Here is a 27310-nt window from a genome sequence, read left to right on the forward strand (position 1 = left end):
CCTCTACTTAAAGATAGAACTGATGATATCACCATAATCAGAGGACAAGTTCCACACGCATTTACTTTCCTCCTTAACCGTGCCATCAAGATTCGGCTAAGGAGCAAACAAATTAGACACCCAGGCATCTCCGATATCGGGTTGATCTGGAGGACCAACCGCTGCCTGCTGTTAAACATTTTAAGTAAAGACCAGATAGCGTCACTATTTTTAGTGGCCAACACTCCCAACATCTTTTCCGCATCCCGCTGAACCAACAGGGCTCTATGGCCTCTTAGCCAATTCATGTATCTTAATTTGAGGGATTTTACCAGAGTGAATCTTACTCTCTCCTCCAGACAACCCGAAGCCCGTATGCCCGTATTTCTTTACTTAACAGATTTTATTTTTATTTTTTAGCTTGAACCCTAACATCATACACATGCTTGTGCCTGAATACCCCCAGGAGGGGGACATACCCTTTTGTAGAAACAGGTTTAATACATTGAGAAAATCAGCTATCCCATCCGCTGAATCAAAAGAAGCTAAAAGTAGGCAATTAGCTAGATGAGACCGGAGACTCTCTAACTTCCTGTTGTTCCATTTAAATCTGTTTCTTTCTTCCACTACCTCAACTCTGGGGCGATACAATTCTCTTTGATAATTTCTTAACAAGAAACCCCATTTAGCCAATAACAAATCATGGTCACTACTAGTCTGGGGGCCAAATCTCAACTCTTCTATAGCCATAAATACATCTCCAGATACAAAGAAATTATGTAATATTGCAGCCTGGGGATTTCTTCTCCATGTTGGATGGGGGGGGAGGATATATCCCTTAACTCCCGTCCAACATAGGACTCCATCCATAATCCCAGTCCTTTCTAGCAAACTGTACGATGAGAGTCTTTTCCCCCTCAGCCTCCGCTGACCCTATACAAACGTCCTGCGGCGTACCACAGGGATCCTGTGTCTCAACTACTATTTATAACATTTTTACTATGCCCCTGTTTGACAAGTTGGACAGATTGGGTGTCACCTACACAAACTATGCAGATGACACTGAGATCCTCATTCTCCTTTCAGGCAACTTTCTCGAGGACACAGCCTTAGTAAACAAAATATACCTCCTCATTCAGGCATGGATGGCATCCCATGGCCTCTGCCTGAACGACGACAAAACTGAGATACCGATCCTGGGTTCAGAGGCAAACCTAAAAAAACTCAGCCCTAGTTACGCCTCTTTCTAGATCAAAAGTAACTCTATCAAGATGATGCCTGTAGTTAAAACTTTAGGTTTCTACCTTAATTCCACATTAACCCTTAAAAAACAAGTTAACTCACTAGCGTCCTCAACTGCTTACACCTGCAAACTCATCCAAGCTTGCAGACCATTTCTCTCCGAAACCAGCTGCATCACCTTGGCTAATGCACTTATAATGTCCAGACTGGACGATTGTAATGCTTTGTACTTAGGTGCTAACAAATACATCACTGACAAAATTCAAAGGTTGCAAAACAATGCCTTAAGAGCAGCCCTGAATATCCCCAACAAAGAGCACATCTCCAAATTCAGAAGAGATGTCCATTGGCTAAAAATAAACAACAGGATCCTTCTTAAAACAGCTTCACTCACGTCCAAATGCCTGAACAATATAGCACCACCATATCTCTCAGAAAGAATAAACAGGAGAACCTCAACACGACCAGCTAGATCTGCCAATGCCCACCTCCTAGAGATTCCTAGATTCAAACGAACCACAGCAGGCGGCGCCAGCTTCCCGGTCAAAGCTGCCCTTTCCTGGAATGCACTCCCTTCAGACATCAGAACTGAACAACCTTACCGTAAATTCAGACGTAAAATGCTAAAATGGTTACGAACAAATGACCACTAACACCCACCCTACCTTTCCAGGACTGCCCCCCATACTTGTTACCCTCTCTCTGCTCCACTTTCTAATCTCGCTGCCTCGCGGTAGCCTCGGCCTTCGGCTCTACCACACTCACTGTACCACTGTACTACTTGACTGTAATATGTAATATGTGACCTATCACCACTGCCTCACTGTAACCTGCAAGTGGCAACAAATTATATTTCTGCATGTTAGTACCCATTATTTTATTGTAACTAAGCTTTAGGTTTACTTGTCCTGTTGCGCCCAGCTACCTAAGGGTTCAGCGCGCATTACAAAATAAATAAACAAACAAACAAGCAAACGGACCCGTTCAACATACAAAAAACCTCTCTCTTTCATTAGGGTCAACCACCTCTTTGACCGCAAATCACTTCCACTCGACATTCTGTAAAAACACAAGATGTTCAAAGCCCCGGCTATTATTACTGCCAGGGTATCTGAATCCTTGGCACACACATTTAACATATTTAGCCCACCCTCCATGAAGACATGAGTTGAAATCCCAACAGGGTTCCAACCTAAATTCAGTAGTGAAATAGCCGGGGATTGCCCGCCTTTATTGTCCCAATGACATTTCGTTTATTGGCAAAAAGGATTGGGAGCTGCCCATGCCCCCAACATGAAACCCACTGCATTTCAACAAAATGTCAATAGTCCAGTTGATGGTCTACCCTTAGCCCCCTTAATCGCCTTCACTAGGCTAAGTGACTAACCATCTCAAAGAGCTGACTGCAGCAGCCATATTTCTTGCAGTAGTATAATAACGGGGGTTGCTACGCAATCAGCTAGCCGGCTCGCCCGTGCGGCATCAGAGCTCCTGCTAACCCACTTCAATCCTCCTCCTCCCCCTTCTTGATGCCAGGTTTGACAACCTCAATGTCCCTGCCCTTCTTCCGATTCCTCTGATGACAGTTCACTCTTAATGATAAAAAGGGGGATCTCCCCTCATGATCCTGAGGAACCATCTCAGGACGGTCCCCCCTTGTATCATGTTGATCCTTTACCACCTCGCCTGGATCATACCTCCAGGAATGCAACCTTTTTTTTTCTATCAGGAAATGATCCCAAACCAGCTTTGAAGGTATAGGAAGCAGGACTCTGTACAGACCATGGGCCTCCTTGCGGGTACGGCTGTAACCCTTCCGGTGATACCGCCGGACACGAAAAATATAAATCGGTGCCTGACTTCCCGGTAACACTGAGGTATTACAACTCCGGTGGCCGCGAAGTCAGGCGCCAGTAATTCTGTTAATCCCCGTTCCCATGGAGTGCCTTAGGAATCCATGTGAGTGGGGACCATGGAAGCACTGGCGCCATTAATAACGGTGCTGGTGCTTCCGTGACAGCTTGCCTATCGTGGCTGCGGTATCCGGCAGGGTCTGCCCTGTCGGGAACAGCGGCTCCGGCAAGCAAACCAGTAGTGTGCCGGTTCAGAAACAATGCTGCCGGTAGGATTACCAGCACCGTTGTTTCTGGACCGGAACACTTGTAATGAGGCCTCATGACTATTAACAAATTCAACCTGAACAATATCGCTCGATTGGATGCATCTCAATCCTGAAACAATAGTCACCAATCTCAGAATCCTAGACCTATTTAGGATCAACAGTCGCCTCTAATCCTTCTCTCATTCCTGACTGTCTTTCCGCAATTCGGAAGTGGTGTGCTGCCAAAGAGCTCTGCCTTAATGCCATTAAGACTCAGATCCTCCTCACCGGAACACCAGCTCCCTCCTTTCCTGTCACTCAATGGCTGCCCACCCTGGGCCCTCTTCCTGCTCCTACCTGTGAGGCTAGGAACCTCTGGGTTATCTTCGACTACGCCCACTCCTTCTCTCCTCACATCTCTGATGTCTCTAAGAAGTCAAATTACCAGCTGCACCTCCTCAGAGGTATTCTTTACTTCCTCACTTTGCCTCAAAAGCTCATTGTCTCCAGAGCTCTGGTCCTCTGTAGGCCAGACTACTGCAACAACCTAATTCACAATCTCCCTGCCTCTACTCTCCGCCCTCTGCAACTTATCCAGAACAGGACTGCAAGACTTGTCCTTGGCCTCAAGCTCAGGGATCATCTCTCTCCAGCTCTGAAATCCCTTCACTGGCTCCCAGTGGCAGCAAGGATCAAGTTCAAGATCCTCTGCATTGTCCACAAGGCTTTCTGTGGCCAGGGAACTCACTACTTCCAACTCTCTCTTCCTAAATATCTGCCTTCTCAAGCTCCCCGCTCCACCACCTATACCCCTCCGAGGGCCAGTCGCTTCTCCAAGCAACGAGTTGGGGGCAGATCTCTTTCTTTGGCTGGCTCCTCCCTGCCCCTTTCAAACTTGAGCAGAAGCATCTCTGGTTCCGGAAGCACCTCAAGACCTTCCTCTTTGCTTCTGCCTTTTCTCTCCCTCCCCCTTGCTGATCACCTGCCTGATACATGCACTGCTCACCTGGTCACCCTCTGAATTCAGGCCCAGATCCCTGCATGTCCAGCTGCAATCCTGCACTGCCTCTTGGCGCCCCTGCACTTGTGGTCTGTATCTGTAACCCTACAGTCTCCTCTCTTACACTTATCCACCACCCGTTGGCTGTACTTTTGAGTACCTGCATTTGCCCCCATTGGCTGCACTCTTGCTTTTCTCCTTTGTCCCGCACTTCCCCATCCTCCCCCCACCCTCGGCACTTCTCCTCTCTCCCCTTGCCTGATTTTGCGCAGTCTGAATGACACAAGGCCTAGTAAGAGAGTTGTTTTATCCTCCCTTTGATTCCCCTGCCTTGTCTTGTCATGCCTAGAAACACTTGTGCACAGGCGCGTTATAAATGTCACATCATATCATATCATAACACATCTTCCAAGGCACCCTGCTTTTCCAAGAGGAGGCAACGATCTGGAGCTTGGGCCTTTTTAGTTTCTAAATTTGTAAGTATTGAAGGTAATCTTGATGATGGGCCCCATCTTTGTTTTGGAGGATCATGAATTATGGAGACCCTCTCCCCTCTTGATTCATATCCTCTCTGTATTCGGATGTTTCTAGAGAACGGTTTATCATAGAACACCTGGTTATCACCCAATTCACTCGCCCTGGGCTTAGATTTACTCATTTGCAATCTTCTTAGTTCCAGAGCATAGAACAAAGGGGATAACTGGCCAGTGATCTCAACACAATACTCTCCCACCTGCGGTATAGAATACAGGGGATAACTGGCCAGTGAGCTCAACACAACACTCCCCCACCTGCGGTATAGAATACAGGGGATAACTGGCCAGTGAGCTCAACACAACACTCCCCCACCTGCAGTATAGAATACAGGTGATAACTGGCCAGTGCGCTCAACACAACACTCCCCCACCTGCGGTATAGAACACAGGGGATAACTGGCCAGTGATCTCAACACAATACTCTCCCACCTGCAGCTTAGAAAACAGGGGAGAACTGGCCAGTGTTCTCAACACAATACTCTCCCACCTGCGGCATAGAACACAGGAGATAACTGGCCAGTGATCTCAACACAACACTCCCCCACCTGCGGGAGCTACCAACGTGATGCTTGATTGGGAAACTGCTGAACCGATTGTTAGGCAGAATCACCTGCAGTACCCTTTGGGAACACTACAGGCAATTAGGACTACAAGTGTAAGCACTAATTCACCTTTGGTACAAGCCTGTACTACACAGTGAAGTGGTAGCAATGGCTGAGCAGCCAGACTTATTTTAAGAGTTTAAGTGAGCAGCAGAACAAGTCACACACAGGACCTACAATTACAGTGATTCAAACACACACTTACTCAAGGTTTCTTGGTAAAAGAATATAGATTTATGTACTCAGTCAGTTAGAAAACATTACACTAGCACACGCAGCTCATTATCACGCACTAATATACCACAAAAATCCAACCGGTAACTAAATGAACAAGTTTAGCTACAAAATGAAGTGGGAGCAAAATGGCACTTCAGATACTTAATAAAGGAGGAAAAAGACAAGGTTATAAGAATAGACAGCCCAAATAAATTCATAGGCAGGGCAAAGGGTTAAGTTAAATACAACCAGCAATTCTTGTCAATAGGCCTGGCCCAAAGTCAATGGTTCAGAGTCTTTTGTATAGGATAGCACAGTTCTGGTAAATAACGGTTAAGTCTTTGCCACAGATTTTTAAAGGATTTGGCTAGGCGAAAAGTTTGACGAATGTCTAGCGAAGGACAAGCCTTCGTAGTTGAGGAAAGTTTCATGCACTTTCTCAATGGCCGAAAATATTTCCGGACCGCGTTTGCACAGTACCTTGTCAATGAAGAAAGCTGTAGCTGAGGCAGTTGTTCCTGGCAGTTCTAGCAGATCTCGCTGTTCCTGAGCTTCAGTCGTGGGGACAAGAAGGAGGACGTCGGGAGGTTCCTGCACTGCCCAGGGATGAGGCCAAAAGCTGTAGCAAGACGGTTTTAAGTGTGAGTGCCTTAAAGACCATGAGCTGGTTTCCTTCCCTCTGGCTATCCGGTTTTCAACAGCACTCTGATGAAAATTCAACCAGATGGGGATGGTGTCTAGGTGGCTTGCGAGTTGGTTGTTCCCATCAAACTCAAGGGAAGAAGTTAACCTTGAAGGGCTTCTCTGTCGTCGGCGTTTCAGGCAATTCGGACCTGCAGCAGGGCTTCACCGTTCATTCAGGAGTTGCAGCAGTCCTCTTCCTTCCTCCCCTCTTCGGTTCTTTCGTTTCAGTGGTCGATTCTCTCGAATCTTTCCAAGTCCTAAAGACCTGCTTTTAAACAGTTTTCCCCCATTCATTCCAGCCAGGCTGTCACTCACACAGCAGGGTGGCGGTCCTTGCCGGACCGCCAGTCGGCCAATCATGCCAGAGTGCATTGAGGTCTCCTAGGAGACTAAGCACAGGGAGTTTCGGGCACCTCCCGCACATCCTGTCCACCCTAGACACTCAGGCGCCAGAGGAGGGCTTCAGCACTGAAGCCCGCCGAAGGCCAACGGACAAAGAAACCAAACCTGGTTTGACACGCAGAGACAAACACAAGAAGGACCTTTCCTAAAAGAAATGGCGAAAAAAGTCGACTGGAGTCTGTTTTTACAGATAGGTCTGGAGCGCCATATTGAAAAACATGGCTGACCCGATTATTAGCTACCGTTGTTAGTGGTCTGGAAAAATCATGGTAGTTTGTTCTAAACCACTGCCACCAGCCATTTAAAGTAGGAAAGGGTAATATTTGACTGTTACATGAGTGTTTTGACTCAGGGGAAGCTAGACAACCCCTCCAGCACTCTATAGTAAGATAGTGTGTGCTGGGTCAGTACATTTAAAGTGACTAGTAAAGTCAATTTAACTTTGCAGGCTCTGGGAGACAATGGTCAGTCCCAGAGAAGGTATTTAAACCTCGGGAAGTCCGAAAAGACAAGCCTGTGCCACTGCACTAAAGGTTCTGTGTGACACACAGAAAAAGATAATGCCTATGGAGTTGTTTTAAAACTCCATAATCAAAGAACACAAAAGTAGAACACATTGAAAATGAAAAAGTTAACAGCCCCAAAATATAGCAAAAGAGCTGGAGGGCTCTAAGGTAGAGGGGATGTAGCACTTGTGTGAGAAATCTCCCTAACACCGATGCTGACCCAGGTCATCTGATCGGATCAAAGGAGAGTCCACATTATTTATTGGCCCATTAATAGAATGAGTTGTTGAATTCAGTAGATCGATAGCTTCTAACGACAATGGAAGTCATTCTGAACCATCCAACAAACCCAGGCGTGGATGGTTAACGTCCAAATCTGATGGCTTCTGACGTTCAGATTTTTTTACCTCTTTGTGAAGATTTCCCTTCGGTCTTTTTCTTCTTAAATATTGTAAATACTCGGGGCCTCATTACGAGTGGGGCGGTATTCCGGCAGTAACATGGAATCTGCTTTAAGTAACATTCATTACCATGTCCAGAACAACAAACCCATCACTAGGAAAAATAATATACTGGATTGGGTGGATACTAGAAATCTTAATGTTACTATCGACCGGACTAGTCCTAGTATATGGGCTGATCACTATAACATCCATTTTTACATATACAACCCATAGATCCACCGTTAAAATCTCACAATTGCACCAAGACAGTCATCAGTCGTAACTTTAAAAAGGTGCTCCCTCAAGACCTTCAAGCCTGCTTAGTTTCTATTATGATGGACACATCGAGTATGGATTCTGCTGACTGTCTTGTGTTCTCTTTCTCCAGCAACTTTAAAAAGATGATGGCTAGAAACAACGGACACCACAAATGGATTACACCAGAGCTTAGTGCCTTAAAGAGAAAAAGCAAAAACTTGAAACCGAATGGTTAAAACACCAATTGGCGGAAAGCAGAATTGCCTGGAAAGAGGCTGATAAAATAAACAAACTCAAAATTGTGGATAACAAAAGGAATTTGCACAAATCCTTAATTGCCCAATCCTCCAACTGCACGGGGACACTTTTTGAGATTTTGAAATCATCAGAAAAACCAAAAGGCACTTCAAACCACTTTTCAGCCTACCAACCAGGATTGTATAACAGTTCAGGCTTCTTTTCAGGCTAAAAACCACCAATGTAAGGGAAGGGATACAATCAAAAATGATCAGCAGACCTCAAACTCCAGGTTTCATAAAGAACCAGCTTTTCCTCTAGCCCTAAATTCCAAACTGGACTTGCAAAAAATGCTATCCTCCATGCGTCCTACATCATGCCCGCAAAACATTCTCTCGCCAAAATTGATTCTTGCACACAGTGAATTATTTTCCCCTTTTCGGCCCAGCCTTGATCCCAAAGAACCATGCAATCTCAGGCCCATTACAAACTGTAATTTTCTTCTTAAAATCCTTGACAAATTGGCCACCTCTCAATTTCAAAATCATGTGGAACTAAATGGGATCCTCCATAATAGACAATCTGGTTTCCGGCCCCCTCATAGCACAGAGACAGCCCTCGAGGATCTGCAGTCCCATATGTTAAAAATCATGGACGAGGGAAAGGCTTGCTTGCTACTTTTGCTTGACTGGTCATCAGCTTTCGACTAAGTGGACCACAATCACCTCTTGCATTCCTTACGACACCTAGGACATTGCTCTGAAGAGGCTGTCGGTTGGTTCCACTCCTTTCTAACAAATCGTCAGTCGAGAAGCCAGTGGGGTCCTGCCTCCTCCCCAACAGCACCCTCCTTGCGTGGAGTTCCTCAGGGAGTGTGCCCGGCGCCTGTTCTGTTTATCTTATACATCAGGCCACTTTGATGGTTCAGGTATTCTCTGTACACCCTCAGGGAGTGTGCCCGGCGCCTGGTCTGTTTATCTTGTACATCAGGCCACTTTGGTGGTTCAGGTATTCTCTTACACCCTCAGGGAGTGTGCCTGGCACCTGTTCTGTTTATGTTATACATCAGGCCACTTTGATGGTTCAGCTATTCTCTTACACCTTCAGGGAGCGTGCCTGGCACCTGTTCTGTTTAACTTATATATCAGGCCACTTTGATGGTTCAGGTATTCTCTGTACACCCTCGGGGAGTGGGCCCGGCATCTGTTCTGTTTACCTTATACATCAGGCCACTTTGATGGTTCAGGTATTCTCTGTACACCCTCAGGGAGTGTGCCCGGTGCCTGTTCTGTTTATCTTATACATCAGGCCACTTTGATGGTTCAGGTATTCTCTGTACACCCTCAGGGAGTGTGCCCGGCGCCTGGTCTGTTTATCTCATACATCAGGCCACTTTGATGGGTCAGGTAGTCTCTGTACACCCTCACGGAGTGTTCCCGGGCACCCGGTCTGTTTATCTCATACATCAGGCCACTTTGATGGGTCAGGTATTCTCTGTACACCCTCAGGTAGTGTGCCTGGCACCTGTTCAGGTTAATTTATACATCAGGCTACTTTGATGGTTCAGCTATTCTCTTACACCCTCAGGGAGTGTTTCTGGCGCCTGTTCTGTTTATCTTATACATCAGGCCACTTTGATGGTTCAGCTATTCTCTTACACCCTCAGGGAGTGTGCCTGGCACCTGTTCTGTTTACTTATACATCAGGCCACTTTGATGGTTCAGCTATTCTCTGTACACCCTCGGGGAGTGGGCCCGGCATCTGTTCTGTTTACCTTATACATCAGGCCACTTTGATGGTTCAGCTATTCTCTGTACACCCTCAGGGAGTGTGCCCGGTGCCTGGTCTGTTTATCTTATACATCAGGCCACTTTGATGGTTCAAGTATTCTCTGTACACCCTCAGGGAGTGTGCCCGGCGCCTGGTCTGTTTATCTCATACATCAGGCCACTTTGATGGGTCAGGTAGTCTCTGTACACCCTCACAGAGTGTTCCCGGGCACCCGGTCTGTTTATCTCATACATCAGGCCACTTTGATGGGTCAGGTATTCTCTGTACACCCTCAGGTAGTGTGCCTGGCACCTGTTCAGGTTAATTTATACATCAGGCTACTTTGATGGTTCAGCTATTCTCTTACACCCTCAGGGAGTGTTTCTGGCGCCTGTTCTGTTTATCTTATACATCAGGCCACTTTGATGGTTCAGCTATTCTCTTACACCCTCAGGGAGTGTGCCTGGCACCTGTTCTGTTTACTTATACATCAGGCCACTTTGATGGTTCAGCTATTCTCTGTACACCCTCGGGGAGTGGGCCCGGCATCTGTTCTGTTTACCTTATACATCAGGCCACTTTGATGGTTCAGCTATTCTCTGTACACCCTCAGGGAGTGTGCCCGGTGCCTGGTCTGTTTATCTTATACATCAGGCCACTTTGATGGTTCAGGTATTCTCTGTACACCCTCAGGGAGTGTGCCCGGCGCCTGGTCTGTTTATCTCATACATCAGGCCACTTTGATGGGTCAGGTATTCTCTGTACACCCTCAGGTAGTGTGCCCGGCGCCTGTTCTGTTTATCTTATACATCAGGCCACTTTGATGGTTCAGCTATTCTCTTACACCTTCAGGGAGCGTGCCTGGCACCTGTTCTGTTCATCTTATACAAAAGGCCACTTTGATGGTTCAGGTATTCTCTGTACACCCTCAGGGAGTGTGCCCGGCACCTGGTCTGTTTATCTTGTACATGAGGCCACTTTGATGGTTCAGGTATTCTCTGTACACCCTCAGGGAGTGTGCCCAGCATCTGTTCAGTTTATCTTATACATCAGGCCACTTTGATGTTTCAGGTATTCTCTGTACACCCTCAGGGAGTGTGCCCAGTGCCTGGTCTGTTTATCTTGTACATCAGGCCACTTTGATGGTTCAGGTATTCTCTTACACCCTTAGGGAGTGTGCCTAGCGCCTGTTCTGTTTATCTTATACATCAGGCCACTTTGATGTTTCAGCTATTCTCTGTACAGACTATGCTGGCAACACCCAGATGGTTTTGGAAATTAGCGGTGATTACATCTATGACTTTGTTACCTTGGCCAAAATGTATGACCAAATTGAGGTATGGATGTCCGAGAATTGGCTCTGTTTGAATGGCAGGAAAACAGAGTTTCTTATCTTTGGATCCCAGCAGGCTTTGGCCAAACTAAACATTGACTATAACAGTTTTCAAATTGGGAATTGAATCATCGAAGTAAAGTGAGGTGAAGCCACTGGGCTTTCAGTTGGAGGCATCACTGAATGTAGATGCATACATCAACCAGATGCGCCGTAATTACAATGAACACCTCCGCCTGCTTAAAACATTTGCCCTTATATTACAGAAAACAACTGTGCAACCACTGCCAGAGCAACATTGTTATCTAGGCTTGACTATTATAATATAATATGATATGATATGATAGGTTATTTATATTGGTTATTGTAACTCATTACTTATTGGGGCCTCACTTTCCAATTTAAAATAATGTCAGGTTCTTAAGAAGGACGTAGTGCGCGTGGTCCAAGAAATGGCAAGCAGGGTCAGCATTTTTAACCACAGGAGGGACCTTCACTGGCTCCCGATACAGGAGCGTATACCTTTCAAAGCATGTCCCTTTCTCCCCGCTACATCCCCACTAGAGCATTACGCTCTCCTCTAATGAGCTGCAGGTGCTTTGTCCGGGTTACGCTCTTCTAATGAGCTGCAGATGCTTTGTCAGCGTTACGCTCCTCTAATGAGCTGCAGGTGGTTTGTCTGCGTTATGCTCCTCTAATGAGCTGCAGGTGCAATGTCTGGGTTACGCTCCTCTAATGAGCTGCAGGTGCTTTGTCCGCGTTACGCTCCTCTAATGAGCTGCAGGTGCTTTGTCCGGGTTACGCTCCTCTAATGAGCTGCAGTTGCTTTGTCCGAGTTATGCCCCTCTAATGAGCTGCAGGTGCTTTGTCTGAGTTATGCCCCTCTAATGACCTGCAGGTGCTTTGTCCGAGTTACGTTCCTCTAATGAGCTGCAGGTGCTTTGTCCGGGTTACGCTCTTCTAATGAGCTGCAGATGCTTTGTCAGCGTTACGCTCCTCTAATGAGCTGCAGGTGGTTTGTCTGCGTTATGCTCCTCTAATGAGCTGCAGGTGCAATGTCTGGGTTACGCTCCTCTAATGAGCTGCAGGTGCTTTGTCCGCGTTACGCTCCTCTAATGAGCTGCAGGTGCTTTGTCCGGGTTACGCTCCTCTAATGAGCTGCAGTTGCTTTGTCCGAGTTATGCCCCTCTAATGAGCTGCAGGTGCTTTGTCTGAGTTATGCCCCTCTAATGACCTGCAGGTGCTTTGTCCGAGTTACGTTCCTCTAATGAGCTGCAGGTGCTTTGTCCGGGTTACGCTCTTCTAATGAGCTGCAGATGCTTTGTCAGCGTTACGCTCCTCTAATGAGCTGCAGGTGGTTTGTCTGCGTTATGCTCCTCTAATGAGCTGCAGGTGCAATGTCTGGGTTACGCTCCTCTAATGAGCTGCAGGTGCTTTGTCCGCGTTACGCTCCTCTAATGAGCTGCAGGTGCTTTGTCCGGGTTACGCTCCTCTAATGAGCTGCAGTTGCTTTGTCCGAGTTATGCCCCTCTAATGAGCTGCAGGTGCTTTGTCTGAGTTATGCCCCTCTAATGACCTGCAGGTGCTTTGTCCGAGTTACGTTCCTCTAATGAGCTGCAGGTGCTTTGTCCGGGTTACGCTCTTCTAATGAGCTGCAGATGCTTTGTCAGCGTTACGCTCCTCTAATGAGCTGCAGGTGGTTTGTCTGCGTTATGCTCCTCTAATGAGCTGCAGGTGCAATGTCTGGGTTACGCTCCTCTAATGAGCTGTAGGTGCTTTGTCCGCGTTACGCTCCTCTAATGAGCTGCAGGTGCTTTGTCCGGGTTACGCTCCTCTAATGAGCTGCAGTTGCTTTGTCTGAGTTATGCCCCTCTAATGAGCTGCAGGTGCTTTGTCTGATTTATGCCCCTCTAATGACCTGCAGGTGCTTTGTCCGAGTTACGTTCCTCTAATGAGCTGCAGGTGCTTTGTCTGGGTTACGCTCCTCTAATGAGCTGCAGGTGCTTTGACTGACTTACGCTCCTCTAATGAGCTGCAGGTGCTTTGTCCGGGTTACGCTCCTATAATGAGCTGCAGGTGCTTTGTCCGAGTGATGCTCCTCTAATGAGCTGCAGGTGCTTTGTCCGCGTTACGCTCCGCTAATGAGCTGCAGGTGCTTTGTCCGAGTTACACACCTCTAATGAGCTGCAGGTGCTTTGTCCGGGTTACGCTCCTCTAATGAGCTGCAGGTGCTTTGTCCGAGTTACGCCCCTCTAATGAGCTGCAGGTGCTTTGTCCAAGTTATGCCCCTCTAATGAGCTGCAGGTGCTTTGTCCGGGTTATGCCCCTCTAATGAGCTGCAGGTGCTTTGTCCGAGCTACACTCCTCTAATGAGCTGCAGGTGCTTTATCTGAGTTACGTTCCTCTAATGAGCTGCAGGTGCTTTGACCGGGTTACGCTCCTCTAATGAGCTGCAGGTGCTTTGTCCGAGTTACGCCCCTCTAATGAGCTGCAGGTGCTTTGTCCGAGTTACGCCCCTCTAATGAGCTGCAGGTGCTTTGTCAGAGTTACGCTCCTCTAATGAGCTGCAGGTGCTTTGTCCGGATTACGCTCCTCCAATGAGCTGCAGGTGCTTTGTCCGGGTTACGCTCCTCCAATGAGCTGCAGGTGCTTTGTCCGGGTTACGCTCCTCCAATGAGCTACAGGTGCTTTGTCCAGGTTACGCTCCTCTAATGAGCTGCAGGTACTTTGTCCAAGTTACGCTCCTCTAATGAGCTGCAGGTGCTTTGTCCGGGTTACGCTTCCCTAATGAGCTGCAGGTGCTGTTTTCCGGGTTACGCTCCTCTAATGAGCTGCAGGTGCTTTGACCGGGTTACGCTCCTCTAATGAGCTGCAGGTGCTTTGTCCGGGTTACGCTCCTCTAATGAGCTGCAGGTGCTTTGTCCGAGTTACGCCCCTCTAATGAGCTGCAGGTGCTTTGTCCAAGTTATGCCCCTCTAATGAGCTGCAGGTGCTTTGTCCGGGTTATGCCCCTCTAATGAGCTGCAGGTGCTTTGTCCGAGCTACACTCTTCTAATGAGCTGCAGGTGCTTTATCTGAGTTATGTTCCTCTAATGAGCTGCAGGTGCTTTGACCGGGTTACGCTCCTCTAATGAGCTGCAGGTGCTTTGTCCGAGTTACGCCCCTCTAATGAGCTGCAGGTGCTTTGTCCGAGTTACGCCCCTCTAATGAGCTGCAGGTGCTTTGTCAGAGTTACGCTCCTCTAATGAGCTACAGGTGCTTTGTCCGGGTTACGCTCCTCCAATGAGCTGCAGGTGCTTTGTCCGGGTTACGCTCCTCCAATGAGCTGCAGGTGCTTTGTCCGGGTTACGCTCCTCCAATGAGCTACAGGTGCTTTGTCCAGGTTACGCTCCTCTAATGAGCTGCAGGTACTTTGTCCAAGTTACGCTCCTCTAATGAGCTGCAGGTGCTTTGTCCGGGTTACGCTTCCCTAATGAGCTGCAGGTGCTGTTTTCCGGGTTACGCTCCTCTAATGAGCTGCAGGTGCTTTGACCGGGTTACGCCCCTCTAATGAGCTGCAGGTTCTTTGTCTGAGTTACGCTCCTCTAATGTTTGTTCGTTTATTTGTATTGCGCGCCAGACCCAAGGGTAACCGGGCGCAGTGAACAGAATATACGAAGCTTACAATGTTGCATGGAAATTACAGTGTTACAGCAAATTACAGTGTTGCATAGTTAACATTTACAATAGTGATACATCTTGATGGTACATATATACATACAGATAAGTAACATAACACAGATTAGAGTCGTTCAAACCTTACATATTGTTGTCATTGAGGTGTTTGATAAGATTCGTTCTAAAGTGGAGGAAAGGTTGGTCTGATCTCAGGTTGTGTGGCAGGGCATTCCACCATTTAGCAGCTAGCACAGGGAAGCTTGTGCCGCCAATTTTAGCAAGCTTAAATCTAGGAATTTCCAGAGAGTTGGAGTTGGGAGTTCTTGTAGGTCTGCTGGGGATTTTTCTTTTTATTTTGTCCATCAGGTAAATGGGGGCAGTGTTATTGAGGGCTTTGTGCGTCAGGGAGAGCATGTTTAGGTGAATTTTATTGTCAGTGGTGAGCCATTTGTATTGTTGTCTAGTGGAGGAGATATGGTGCCTTTTGTTTATGCCCAAGGCGGCTCTGAGGGCGTTGTTTTGTAGGATTTGTAGCCTTTTGGTGATGGTTTTGTTAGCGCCACTGTAAAGGGCATTGCAATAATTGAGTCGTGATAGTATTAAGGCTCTCGCTAGGATCATGCAACTGTTATTAGATGAGAAGGGTTTACCTGCTCTTATTAACTTGCAGGTATAGGCTGTCGTGGAGGCTAAGGAGTTAACTTGTTTGGCAAAAGACATGGTGGAGTCGAGATAGAAGCCTAGTGATTTTACTTCACTCGAAACCTTGATGCTATTGCCATCTATGTTAAATGTGGAGTAGTCCTTGCCTAGTTTGTTGATATTGGCCTGCATGCCCAGAATGATCAACTCAGTCTTATCATCATTCAGGCAGAGGCCATGGGGATGCCATCCATGCCTGAATAATGAGGTACACCCTATTCACCAACTCCTCGTCCTTGCTGTGATCCCCAGAAAGCGGGAGGAGAATCTGTGTATCATCTGCATAGTTAGTGTAGGTGATACCTAGAAGGTCCAGATCATCGAAGAGGGGTTTAGTGAATATGTTGTGCAGGGTTGGTGAAACACAGGAGCCTTGAGGGACGCCGCACGTGATTGGAAGAGGGTCGGCTGCTGCCGAGGGGGAGAAGACTCTCATTGTTCTCTCACTCAGAAAGGATTCAATCCATTTGGTGGCATGCGTGGAGCAGTGTGCAGCAGTGTCCAAGTGTTTGCAAAGGACCCTGTGATCCACCAGATCGAAGGCAGCTGAGAGATCAAGTAAGAGGAGGAGTGCCGTCTTGCCTTGGTCTCTCAGATCGTCTATCTGGGTCTTTAGGTCAATGAATGCAGTTTCAGTACCGTGGAGTGGACGGAAACCAGATTGTCTGGCTCCCATTAGGTTGTTAGAATCAAGGTGTCTTTGAATTTGTGTATAGGCAACCTTGTCTAGTATCTTCAAAAGGAAAGGTACGGTGGTGATGGGCCGATAATTAGTGGGGATGAGGGGGTCAAGAGTCTGCTTCTTGAGAAGAGGGAGCACCCATGATTGTTTTAGGTTTGCCGGGATAATACCTGTGGCGAAGGAGGAGTTGATCAATTTTGAAATGAACGGTGAGAGGTCTCTGGCAGCGTCTTTTATTAGTTGTACTGGGCAGATGTCGCCTTTGCAATTGGACGGTTTAAGGGAAAGGATAATTTTCTCTACCTCTAAGATGGTAGTTTTAGTGAAGGAGAATTTGTTGGTTGGGTCTTTAATGGTATTGTTAAGTGGCGGTTTGTTTATGAGGTTTAGGGAGTCTTTTTTTTAATTGAATTTTATTTTGCAGTGTGGTGATTTTATTTGCTAAGGCTGTTTGGATATCTGTGCACCAAGTCTGGTCTTTAATGCAGGTATCTGGTGTGTCGATGGGGGACTCAAGTTCTTTCAAGATAGAGAAGAGTTCCTTCATACTTGAATTGGCACTGGCAATGCGAACATTGTAGGAATTACATTTCGCTAGGCAGATTTCATTTTTATAATGCCGAGAGATATTAGTTAAATTAGCTTTATTCTCTTCGGATGGACATAGTTTCCAGACAGATTCGCATTTTCTTTTGTCTAGGCGCAAGGCCTTAAGTTCTGGCGTGAACAACTTGTTTAAGTGTGCCTTGGGTTTGCTTGATCGCATTTTGAGGGGGGGCGACTTTGTCCATAGTGGTGCGCATGATGTTATTAAATTCGTTGACCAATGCACTAAGGTCGAGGTTGTCTAGTACTGCATTTAAGGTAGGAAGGATCAGGGGAATAATATTATCTGCTGTAATATTCTTTTTATTTCTTGTAGGGCATGGTGGAGCTGCCTGTGGGTCAAGGCTGGGTGGTTTGGTGGTTAGTAAATTAAAGGACACCAAGGAGTGGTCTGTCCAGGAGAGGGGCGTAATAGAGGATACTGTGGCTGAACAGTTGGAATCAGCGATCCAGTCAAGTATTCTACCCTTTGCATGTGTGGGGGTGTTAACTTTTTGGGTAAGTCCTAAGGTGTGAAGGGTATTGGCAATAGTAGAAGCATGGGCATCTGCTTGGTCATTGAAGCCAAGGTTAAAGTCCCCTAATATCAGCAATTCGATGGTGGTTTTGGTATTGTTGGACAGAAGGCTATGCAGGTCCTCCTCGAAGGTTCCAAGTGGACCCGGTGGTCTGTAAATTAGGTGAATTGAGATAGTTTGGGTGTTGTTTATGGGAATTTTGGCAGTGAGAGTTTCACATGATTGCATAGTTGTAGTAGGGACTAGGCGTAGTGATAGGTTTATTTTGGATATAATGGCGATTCCACCTCCGCGGGAGCCTTCTCGGTCCTGCCTAGAAATGGTGTAACCGTCCGGAATGGCCAGCATGAGCGATGGGCCTGCCGCATTATGTAGCCATGTCTCAGTTATAGCAATAAAGTCTAGATTGGCTTCTGTGATTAAATCAGCTAGGTCAATGGCGTGTGCCATTAGGGATCTTACATTAAGGAGTGCTCCCATGAGGGAGTGTCCTTTGGGGTCCATTTTGGTTATGGCCGAGTTGGATGGATTGGTATTTGTCTTAGGCATGTTTGTATTCACTGATGGGGAAGAGTGAGGGGGTGCAGAGCATGTTCTAATGTGTTGGTCTTTCGTTGTGCGTTTTATAGTGGGGAGGGATCTTCTAAGAGGTTCATAGAGTTTATGAAGTCTGGCGCGTAGTTTAAGGTTTCTCTCGTAAGTTGGGGTAGGCTGGGAGGTGTACACTAGTCGGCCTGGCATGGTCTGGTGCGTGGGGCTGATGTGGCCAGGGTAGTTGGGTATCTTGGGTGTGGTGAGTATGAGATGAGGCGCGAGAGCTGGCTTGCAAAGGGGAGCTTCAGTGTTGCTGTTCTTAGATGAGGCGTGTAGTGTGGCCATGACCATTAGAGAGTAAATGTTGAGTGAGCTAGACATAGTGTGACGCTATTCCTGTTGGCTGGCAGTGCCGCTTAGAGTGTGTGGACTAGGGTAGCTGGCCGTCAAGTACTAAATGTCAGTAATAGTGTCTAGGCTGTGTGGCTAAATCTATAGGTCTAGGCACCATTCACTGGTAGGGCACAAGTATATGAGGCACGAGTGGGCATTGTCTAGAGTAAATAGCAAGGGAGGCACCTAAGTGCACCTGTTCCAACAGGGCTAGGCTATAGAGACGGAGGGCACCTAGATGTGGCAAACAGTGAATATGATGCTATATATAATAATATGTATATATAAAAGCATGGTAGGCTAAAATACAGGGACTGAGGGCACCTTAATATTGCACTCAAACAGTGACTATAGTTCCTAACATAGCGTATAGGGCTAGGACACAACAAACCAATAGTCTGTTAGTGACCATGAGGCACAACACAAATCAAATGTGGTCTATTAGTGACCATAGAGCACAAGCGCAAATCAAATGTGGTCTATTAGCGACCATAAAGCACAAGCGCAAATCAAATGTGGTCTATTAGCGACCATAGAGCACAAGCACAAATCAAATGTGGTCTATTAGCGACCATAAGGCACAACACATATAAAGTGTGGTCTAGTGGCGACCATCGGCGCAACACTAATTAAATGTGGTCTGTTAGCATCTGAAGTACATGGGCAGGGTTAGGTAGCGCCTCGGTTTGGTAAAAGAGGACTCTTAGGCCAATACGCTAAAGGGCGACCATGGAATAAAGGATTGAGCCTAGCGCTACAGAGCTAGAATGACAAGCAGGAGGCAAATATAAGGCACAGGCTAATAGGTGCAAAATTAGCCAATACATTGTGCTGGGTTGGTAGCAGTTGTGGGCGAGCAGACTCAAGTTCGAGTTATGGGACACAGCAGATAATAGACATTGCAGCGTGTGCAGGCATAGTTCAAGGAGTGTCGCATCAGGCTGTGAATTGCACAGTGATCATTAGTAGGCAGAGCGGTGTACCGCAGGTTGGGTATGGGCGCACTGTATTGGGACAATGCCGGAAATGGAATAACTGGTTGCGTAGCACGCTGGCTATAGGCAAGCGTAATGGGGGCGTCGCAAATGGAAATGGGCCGCCTGGAGTGTATTCTGCTCAGCTGGGCGCAGTGAGGCAGAGAGGCCTTAAAACATTGGGTATTAAGGATGAATGGCAAGCACTGTGGGCGCAGAGGAGGAACGTCGTAAAGCAGAGTTAATAATAAGGGTTAGAGGCACTTGCAGTTGGGATTTTGCGCAAGGGCACACAGCAACTGGTAATATGCTTGTGGCCTACCTGTGCATCCTGGATACAGTGCGGTGGGGAGATGCTGCTCTTGCAGCCTGCTGCCTTGTTGAAGTCCTTAGATGGTGGGTCCGCCGTCGACCGGCAGTGACGCAGGGTGTCTGGCCGACGGCCGGAAAGGCAAGGACAGGAAGAAATCCTTCGTGCAGGCCTTGGTGCTGAGGCCGGCTACGCCTCCCCGGCTTCGGATAGGCTGCAAATATGGGCAGGTGAGCCAATCAGGGAAAGCGGCCGCCTGGAGTGGCTGTTGCACAACGAGTCGGTCAGCTGTTAAGGTCGGACGGCCATCTTGGAATGGCGTCCGCAATGCATCGAGGTAACCAGCTGATTCAGAAAGGCAGCAATAATTCCGGATGGCGGATGCTGTAGGGCACAAAACTAATGCTTGCTGGAAGTTGGGCGAAGCGCATTAAAGTGGCGCTTTTGTGAGGATTCTCGGCGAGAGCATGGCGATCCAGGATGAGCCCACGGGCTTACCTCTCAGTATGGGGAGAAGCTCCTGCTTCTCCTCCGTGCAACGGTGCACCACTTCAGCAGTGTTTAGGGCTCCTGCTCCCACGATGCCTGAACGATCACATCAACGATCACAATGAGCTGCAGGTGCTTTTTTCCGGGTTCCGCTCCTCCAATGAGCTGCAGGTGCTTTGTCCGGGTTACGCTCCTCCAATGAGCTGCAGGTGCTTTGTCCGGGTTACGCTCCTCCAATGAGCTGCAGGTGCTTTGTCCGGGTTACGCTCCTCCAATGAGCTGCAGGTGCTTTGTCCGGGTTACGCCCCTCTAATGAGCTGCAGGTGCTTTGTCCGGGTTACGCTCCTCTAATGAGCTGCAGGTGCTTTGTCCGAGTTACGCTCCTCTAATGAGCTGCAGGTGCTTTGTCTGGGTTACGCTCCTCTAATGAGCTGCAGGTGCTTTGTCCGGGTTACGCCCCTCTAATGAGCTGCAGGTGCTTTGTCCGGGTTACGCTCCTCTAATGAGCTGCAGGTGCTTTGTCCGGGTTACGTTCCTCCAATGAGCTGCAGGTGCTTTGTCCGAGTTACGCTCCTCTAATGAGCTGCAGGTGCTTTGTCCGAGTTACGCTCCTCTAATGAGCTGCAGGTGCATTTTCTGAGTTATGCTTCTCTAATGAGCTGCAGGTGCTTTGTCCGGGTTACGCTCCTCTAATGAGCTGCAGGTGCTTTGTCCGAGTTACGCTCCTCTAATGAGCTGCAGGTGCTTTGTCTGGGTTACGCTCCTCTAATGAGCTGCAGGTGCTTTGTCCGGGTTACGCCCCTCTAATGAGCTGCAGGTGCTTTGTCCGGGTTACGCTCCTCTAATGAGCTGCAGGTGCTTTGTCCGGGTTACGTTCCTCCAATGAGCTGCAGGTGCTTTGTCCGAGTTACGCTCCTCTAATGAGCTGCAGGTGCTTTGTCCGAGTTACGCTCCTCTAATGAGCTGCAGGTGCATTTTCTGAGTTATGCTTCTCTAATGAGCTGCAGGTGCTTTGTCTGGGTTACGCTCCTCTAATGAGTTGCAAGTGCTTTGTCCGGGTTACGCTCCTCCAATGAGTTGCAAGTTCTTTGTCCGAGTTACGATCCTCTAATGAGCTGCAGGTGCTTTGTCCGGGTTACGCTCCTCTAATGAGTTGCAAGTGCTTTGTCCGGGTTACGCTCCTCCAATGAGTTGCAGGTTCTTTGTCCGAGTTACGATCCTCTAATGAGCTGCAGGTGCTTTGTCTGGGCTGTAAATGCTCCTGAGGTCTTGGAAGATAATTTCCAGTAAAAGCGGCAAATTTGGGGATGTCACTGCCTCCTGCTCTTAGACTTGAGGCGGACTTAAAAGATTTTTGAAAAGCGCTAAAAACTCGTTATTTCAAGTATTTGAACACATGTTCCCCAGACCTCCACCATTGGATTAATTGTCCTGTCTTTTTTGTTTGTATTTCGCATGTAATTGTTGCGTCCGATGCCTGTGGGGATTGGGCACAGTATATAAATAAATGAATAAACCCCGGTTTTCCCCAAATCCTCTAAAATGCCTCATGAGTACTGTAGGTGTTGCATGATCTGACTCCAGGATAACGTGGGGATAACTATACCTGGGCCCGGGGAATACACGCTCATCCTTATGGCCCTTTTGTAAGCTTTCAGATTGACCTTATCCAGCTTCCTCGCTGAAATTACTGGCAGTAGCTCCTTGTTATCTTGGATGTGTTCACTGGCTGGGTGGAGGTGTTGAGGGCAGATGCTGTAAGCCTTCAGATTGATTTTCTCACGCTTCCTCCCTGAAATAACTGGCAAAAGCTCCTTGTTATCTTGGATGTGTTGCCTGGCTGGGTGGAGGTGTTGAGGGCAGATGCTGTAAGCCTTCAGATTGATTTTCTCACGCTTCCTCCCTGAAATAACTGGCAAAAGCTCCTTGTTATCTTGGATGTGTTCCCTGGCTGGGTGGAGGTGTTGAGGGCAGATGCTGTAAGCCTTCAGATTGACCTTCTCCAGCTTCCTCGCTGAAATAACTGGCAGAAGCTCCTTGTTATCTTGGATGTGTTGCCTGGCTGGGTGGAGGTGTTGAGGGCAGATGCTGTAAGCCTTCAGATTGATTTTCTCACGCTTCCTCCCTGAAATAACTGGCAGAAGCTCCTTGTTATCTTGGATGTGTTCCCTGGCTGGGTGGAGGTGTTGAGGGCAGATGCTGTAAGCCTTCAAATTGACCTTCTCCATCTTCCTCGCTGAAATAACTGGCAGAAGCTCCTTGTTATCTTGGATGTGTTGCCTGGCTGGGTGGAGGTGTTGAGGGCAGATGCTGTAAGCCTTCAGATTGATTTTCTCACGCTTCCTCCCTGAAATAACTGGCAGAAGCTCCTTGTTATCTTGGATGTGTTCTCTGGCTGGGTGGAGGTGTTGAGGGCAGATGCTGTAAGCCTTCAGATTGACCTTCTCCAGCTTCCTCGCTGAAATAACTGGCAGAAGCTCCTTGTTATCTTGGATGTGTTCTCTGGCTGGGTGGAGGTGTTGAGGGCAGATGCTGTAAGCCTTCAGATTGACCTTCTCCAGCTTCCTCGCTGAAATAACTGGCAGAAGCTCCTTGTTATCTTGGATGTGTTGCCTGGCTGGGTGGAGGTGTTGAGGGCAGATGCTGTAAGCCTTCAGATTGACTTTCTCACGCTTCGTTGCTGAAGTAATTGGCAGTAGCTCCTTCTTATCTTGGATGTGTTCCCTGGCTGAGTAGAGGCGTACACCTGTTGCAGGGCAGATGCTGTTATGGTTATTAGTATTTGTCTGGGAGTTTGTACCCAGATTTAGGGTGCCACTTGGTATGAACAGCGACCAAGGGTGGCCCTTTGTGTGTAGTGTGGTAGAGGCAATTCTGTCCTCTTTGAAAGTGCAGCACAATTTACAATGCCGACACCTTCTTTATTTATTGTACTTGTACGTAGCGCAAAGACTCGGAGGTATCACAGCGCTAGAGGAATTGTACATTACAGATAAGAGTTGTTATATTTAGGTTACATGTGGTAGAGTGTAAGTGGAGCAAAAAGATACAGTTTTTCTAGCAGTATAGTAAATGCGATGACATGTATTTGTTAAACAGGGCTCCTTTTACTTGTTGTAACCTCGGGAGGATAGCTCAGGGGCAACACTCTTGCCTTGGAAGCAAGACGATGCAGAGCAACACAGGTTCTATCCCTGCAACCGTGCTTACAAACCTGAGGGTATGATGATTCTTCTTGGATACAGTGAGGTAGGGCATTCCGCAGGGTGGGGGCAATGGCAGTGAAGCTGGCACCTCCAGTTCTCTTTCTGTTGAATCTGGGGTGGTCAGAGCTGAAGAGGAGAAGGTGCGTAGATTAGGAGTGTTGTGTTTTCTTTTAATGCAGCTAGATAAGTAAAGGGGAGCAGATTATGAAAGCAGCGATGGGTGATGTCGAAGAGTTTGAGCTTTATGCAAGCATTAAGGGGGAGCCAGTGCACCTGGTGCCTGATTTGTGAGATGTCATCTGATCGTTTCAGGCCCCAAACAACTCTGAGTGCATTATTTTGAATTAGCTGGACTTTGTTAATGTTTTTAATTGATGTTCCAGCCAGGATAGCGTTGCAATAATCTAGTTTGCTACCAATGATGGCCCTAGCTAGGGTGAGGCAGTTGCTGGAGGTGAGGAATTTTCTGGAGAGGTTAATGTGTTTGATGGAGTAGGCGGCGGACAAGGCGAAAGCCTTAACATGTTTCTGCGTGTTGCGTTCTGCATCGAGGTAGACTCCCAGCGTCTTGATGTGGGAGGATACAGGGGTAATGTTCCCATCAATGCAGATTGAGGTAAAGGCAGGGTCAAGGTGTTTGAGTCGGTGTGGGGAGGCCACAATAAGGAGTTCCATCTTGTCATCATTCAGGCAGAGATGGTGAGAAAGATGCTATAGGTGCGGTTGATGTTCATGGAGTCTAGTTTGTAGGTGCTGGTGAATTTGAGGAGGACATGTGTGTCATTAGCGCAGTTGGGATATGAGATATCGTGGCTGTCCAGGTGGTCAAAGAGGGATTTGGTATACATTTTGTATAGGGTGGGGGAGAGGCAGGACCCTTGGGGTACACCGTAGGAGACAGGGACAAGGTTAGCAGCTTCTGTTACAAGGAAGACCAACGAGGTTCAACCAGAAAAGAAGGCCTTTATCCAGTTGGCTGCTTCAGTGGAGATGTTGAAAGTGGCAGTGAGGTGATGGCACAGCATCAAGTGGTCAACAAGGTCAAAGGCCGCCGAGAGATCTAGTAGACGGAGGATGGTGAGCTCCCTACCATCCCTAATGTGGTGGAGCTGAATCTTTAGGTCGAGGAAGGCGGATTCTTTGATATGTCTGGGTCTAAAGCCTGATTGGTGGGAGCCCAGAAGATTATGGGCCTCATTACGAGTCTGGCGCTAACCAATGGCGCTATTAGCGCCTTGGTCGGCGCCGGACCCGTACCGGCACCGCCCTGGTGGAATGGGAAATTACCGCCCTATTCCGAGTTGACCAGGGCGGTAATTTCCCATTCCCCAGGGCTCTTCCCCATTCCCAAATGAGCCCCCATAGGGCTCAATGGGAATGGGGAAATTGCAAATAACGGTGACCGTACTTTACGGTCACCGTTATTGGCTTAAAAGCCCCTTTGCGCCCTCGTTCCTAACGCCTGCTAAAAGCAGGTGTTAAGGACGAGGGCGCAAAGGGAACTCGGAATGTGGCGGTAAGGAATTACCGGCACCGGTCTCGTTAACGGTGACCGGTATCCCTTACCGCCATACTCGTAATGAGGCCCTATGTGTTTCAAGTTAGATTTGGAGTTGTGAATAGGCAGTGCGGTCCAGAATTTTGAGGAGGTAGGCTGTGTGTTTGAGTTAAAAGAGGCTTTAATGAAGTTGGCAATGGGGGGTGGGTGGGGGGGAGAGGTTCAGCACACAGTTTAACAAGGTGAGCTAGGCATATGTCACTAGAACAGTTTGAGCCTTTCAGGCATTGGATAGTGGTGAGGACATCAGCTGGGGAGACTTGTGAGAAGTGGAACAATGGTGGGGGGAGCGGGGGTGGGGGCTGGAATTCCAGTGGGGCTAGCAGCGGTGGGGAGATGGGAGTCTGTCCCTGAGGTTAGGGGTTTTGTCTCTGAGGTTAGGGGTTTTTCCCCAGGGGTTTTTTCCTGAGCTTATGGGTTTTGTCCCTGAGGTTAGGGGTTTTGTCCCTGAGGTTAGGGGTTTTGTCCTGGGGTTTTGTCCCTGAGGTTATGGGTTTTGTCCCTGAGGTTATGGGTTTTGTCCCTGAGGTTAGGGGTTTTGTCCTGGGGTTTTGTCCCTGAGGTTATGGGTTTTGTCCCTGAGGTTATGGGTTTTGTCCCTGAGGTTAGGGGTTTTGTCCTGGGGTTTTGTCCCTGAGGTTATGGGTTTTGTCCCTGAGGTTATGGGTTTCGGCCCTAAGGTTAGGGGTTTTGTCCCTGAGGTTTGGGGTTTTGTCCCTGAGGTTTTGGGGTTTGGGGGCTAGGACTGGTTGGATGAGTGAGCACCAGGCTGTGTGTTTGGGGTGCTGGGGGGTTTGGAGCTCTTTGAGGATTTTGATTAGCTCCCTTCAATTGGGGCTTGCTTTGGTGATTCTATCAACAGATATCAAGGGTCACACTTTGCGTGTAGTGCGGTAAAGGCAATCCTGTCCTCTTTGAATGTCCAGCACAATGTACACTACCAAAACCTTCCCCAATCAGCAGGTGTAGAGACACAAGATCGGGTGATTACCCATAATCTGGCCACATTATGTCAAGAAACTGTGCTGAACTGGCCTAATACCCTTCCCCTATTGTTGCTCAGTGTGCAAAGTGCCTGTAGAAGTAAAATGCGCGATATCGTAAGCCAACCTATGCGACTACGCTCACCTCCACCTGCAAAAACTGTTCATCATAACCTGCATTTTACAGACGAGAATGTATTGGAGTATATTATTATTTTTAATATTATTATTATCATTAATAGGGTATTTATTGAGCGCGGACCTAACTTCGGGAAGCAACGCAGTGCTTTACAATCATAGCGGGAAGAACAGAGTGAGCGAAGCAGAGAAACAAAGGGGCGGGCAGCTGACAGAGGAGGGCGAGGGTGGGCAATTGGCAGCAATTATCTACAAGCAGCCGGGGCTGGAGAAAGTGGGGAGCACATCACCCATTCTCAGGTAGGGTGGGGAGTGCAGGGTGTGTGGACATAGGTGTTAAGGAGGAGCTATTCCTTGAAGAGGAAGGTCTTGAGCTCTTTCCTGAACTGTAGAAGAGATGGGGCATGCCTGATGTTGACGGGAGGGCAAGAATCTTGTATGTGAAGTCTTTAATGTCTTCTGATATTTTTGTTCACAACCAGGTCAAGGCAACTCTGCCTAGTGAACTACTCTCGCCCAGTCACTCTCTTCAAGGAGGCCCTAACAGTAAAAGGGAACAACAGTCTCCTATGGACTATCACAAAGCCTATGCCCTAATCACAACGAACCGTGAGGCTAAAAAGCGGTTGAGGACTCAAAGCCCTTATCAAGCCTCCCTATTCCCTCCCTTGTCACATCCCTGCAGACAGGTAAGGTGATTGGATAGAGAAGAGAAGCCTGCAAATAGTCAGCGTGGGTTAGTGGCGTGAGGACAGGCATTGGAGGAAGACGTACAAGTGACAACCTGTAGAATAAGGTAGACAACAGACAGACAGGTGTCACTGTTCTATAGAACTAACCCCTATTACAGACGTCTGTGCTAGGGATGGGGAAACCATCGGGAAGTAGTGAGTGAGGAATGGGTCAAGCTCCAAAATTCCTCAAAGCCCCAGTAGACCCTAAAATCCTGAGAGTCCCTCAGCCAATCTGCCTTCGTACTACAAAATAAAGAGCCTTGGACTGACAAAAGGCATTGGAGTGGTTACTTGTCCCACAAATAACCACTTGGATGCCTTGTGTCAGTGCGCCATCACATTTGGTGTTAGAAGTGGGATTGTCGTGACTCTGATAAAAGAGGTGAAACCTAGTTGGAGAGGAGGGTGGTAAGACTGACCAGGATGGCCTGGAAGCCACAAGATTTACTGATTGAGTCGCTGGATGTGACATTTATTCTGATGAGGAGGTAGTGATACGGACTCATGGAAAAGCCCT

The 27310-nt window shown here is 47.9% G+C and overlaps 1 pseudogene; it reads right to left on the reverse strand.

Annotated features, from left to right (window-relative positions):
- Positions 1-27310, reverse strand: part of LOC138504649 (zinc finger protein 107-like) — a 141137-nt pseudogene that overhangs the window by 15007 nt on the left and 98820 nt on the right.

Source organism: Ambystoma mexicanum, chromosome 11, assembly GCF_040938575.1.
Source record: "Ambystoma mexicanum isolate Mex_15411 chromosome 11, UKY_AmexF1_1, whole genome shotgun sequence".
NCBI lineage: Eukaryota > Metazoa > Chordata > Amphibia > Caudata > Ambystomatidae > Ambystoma > Ambystoma mexicanum.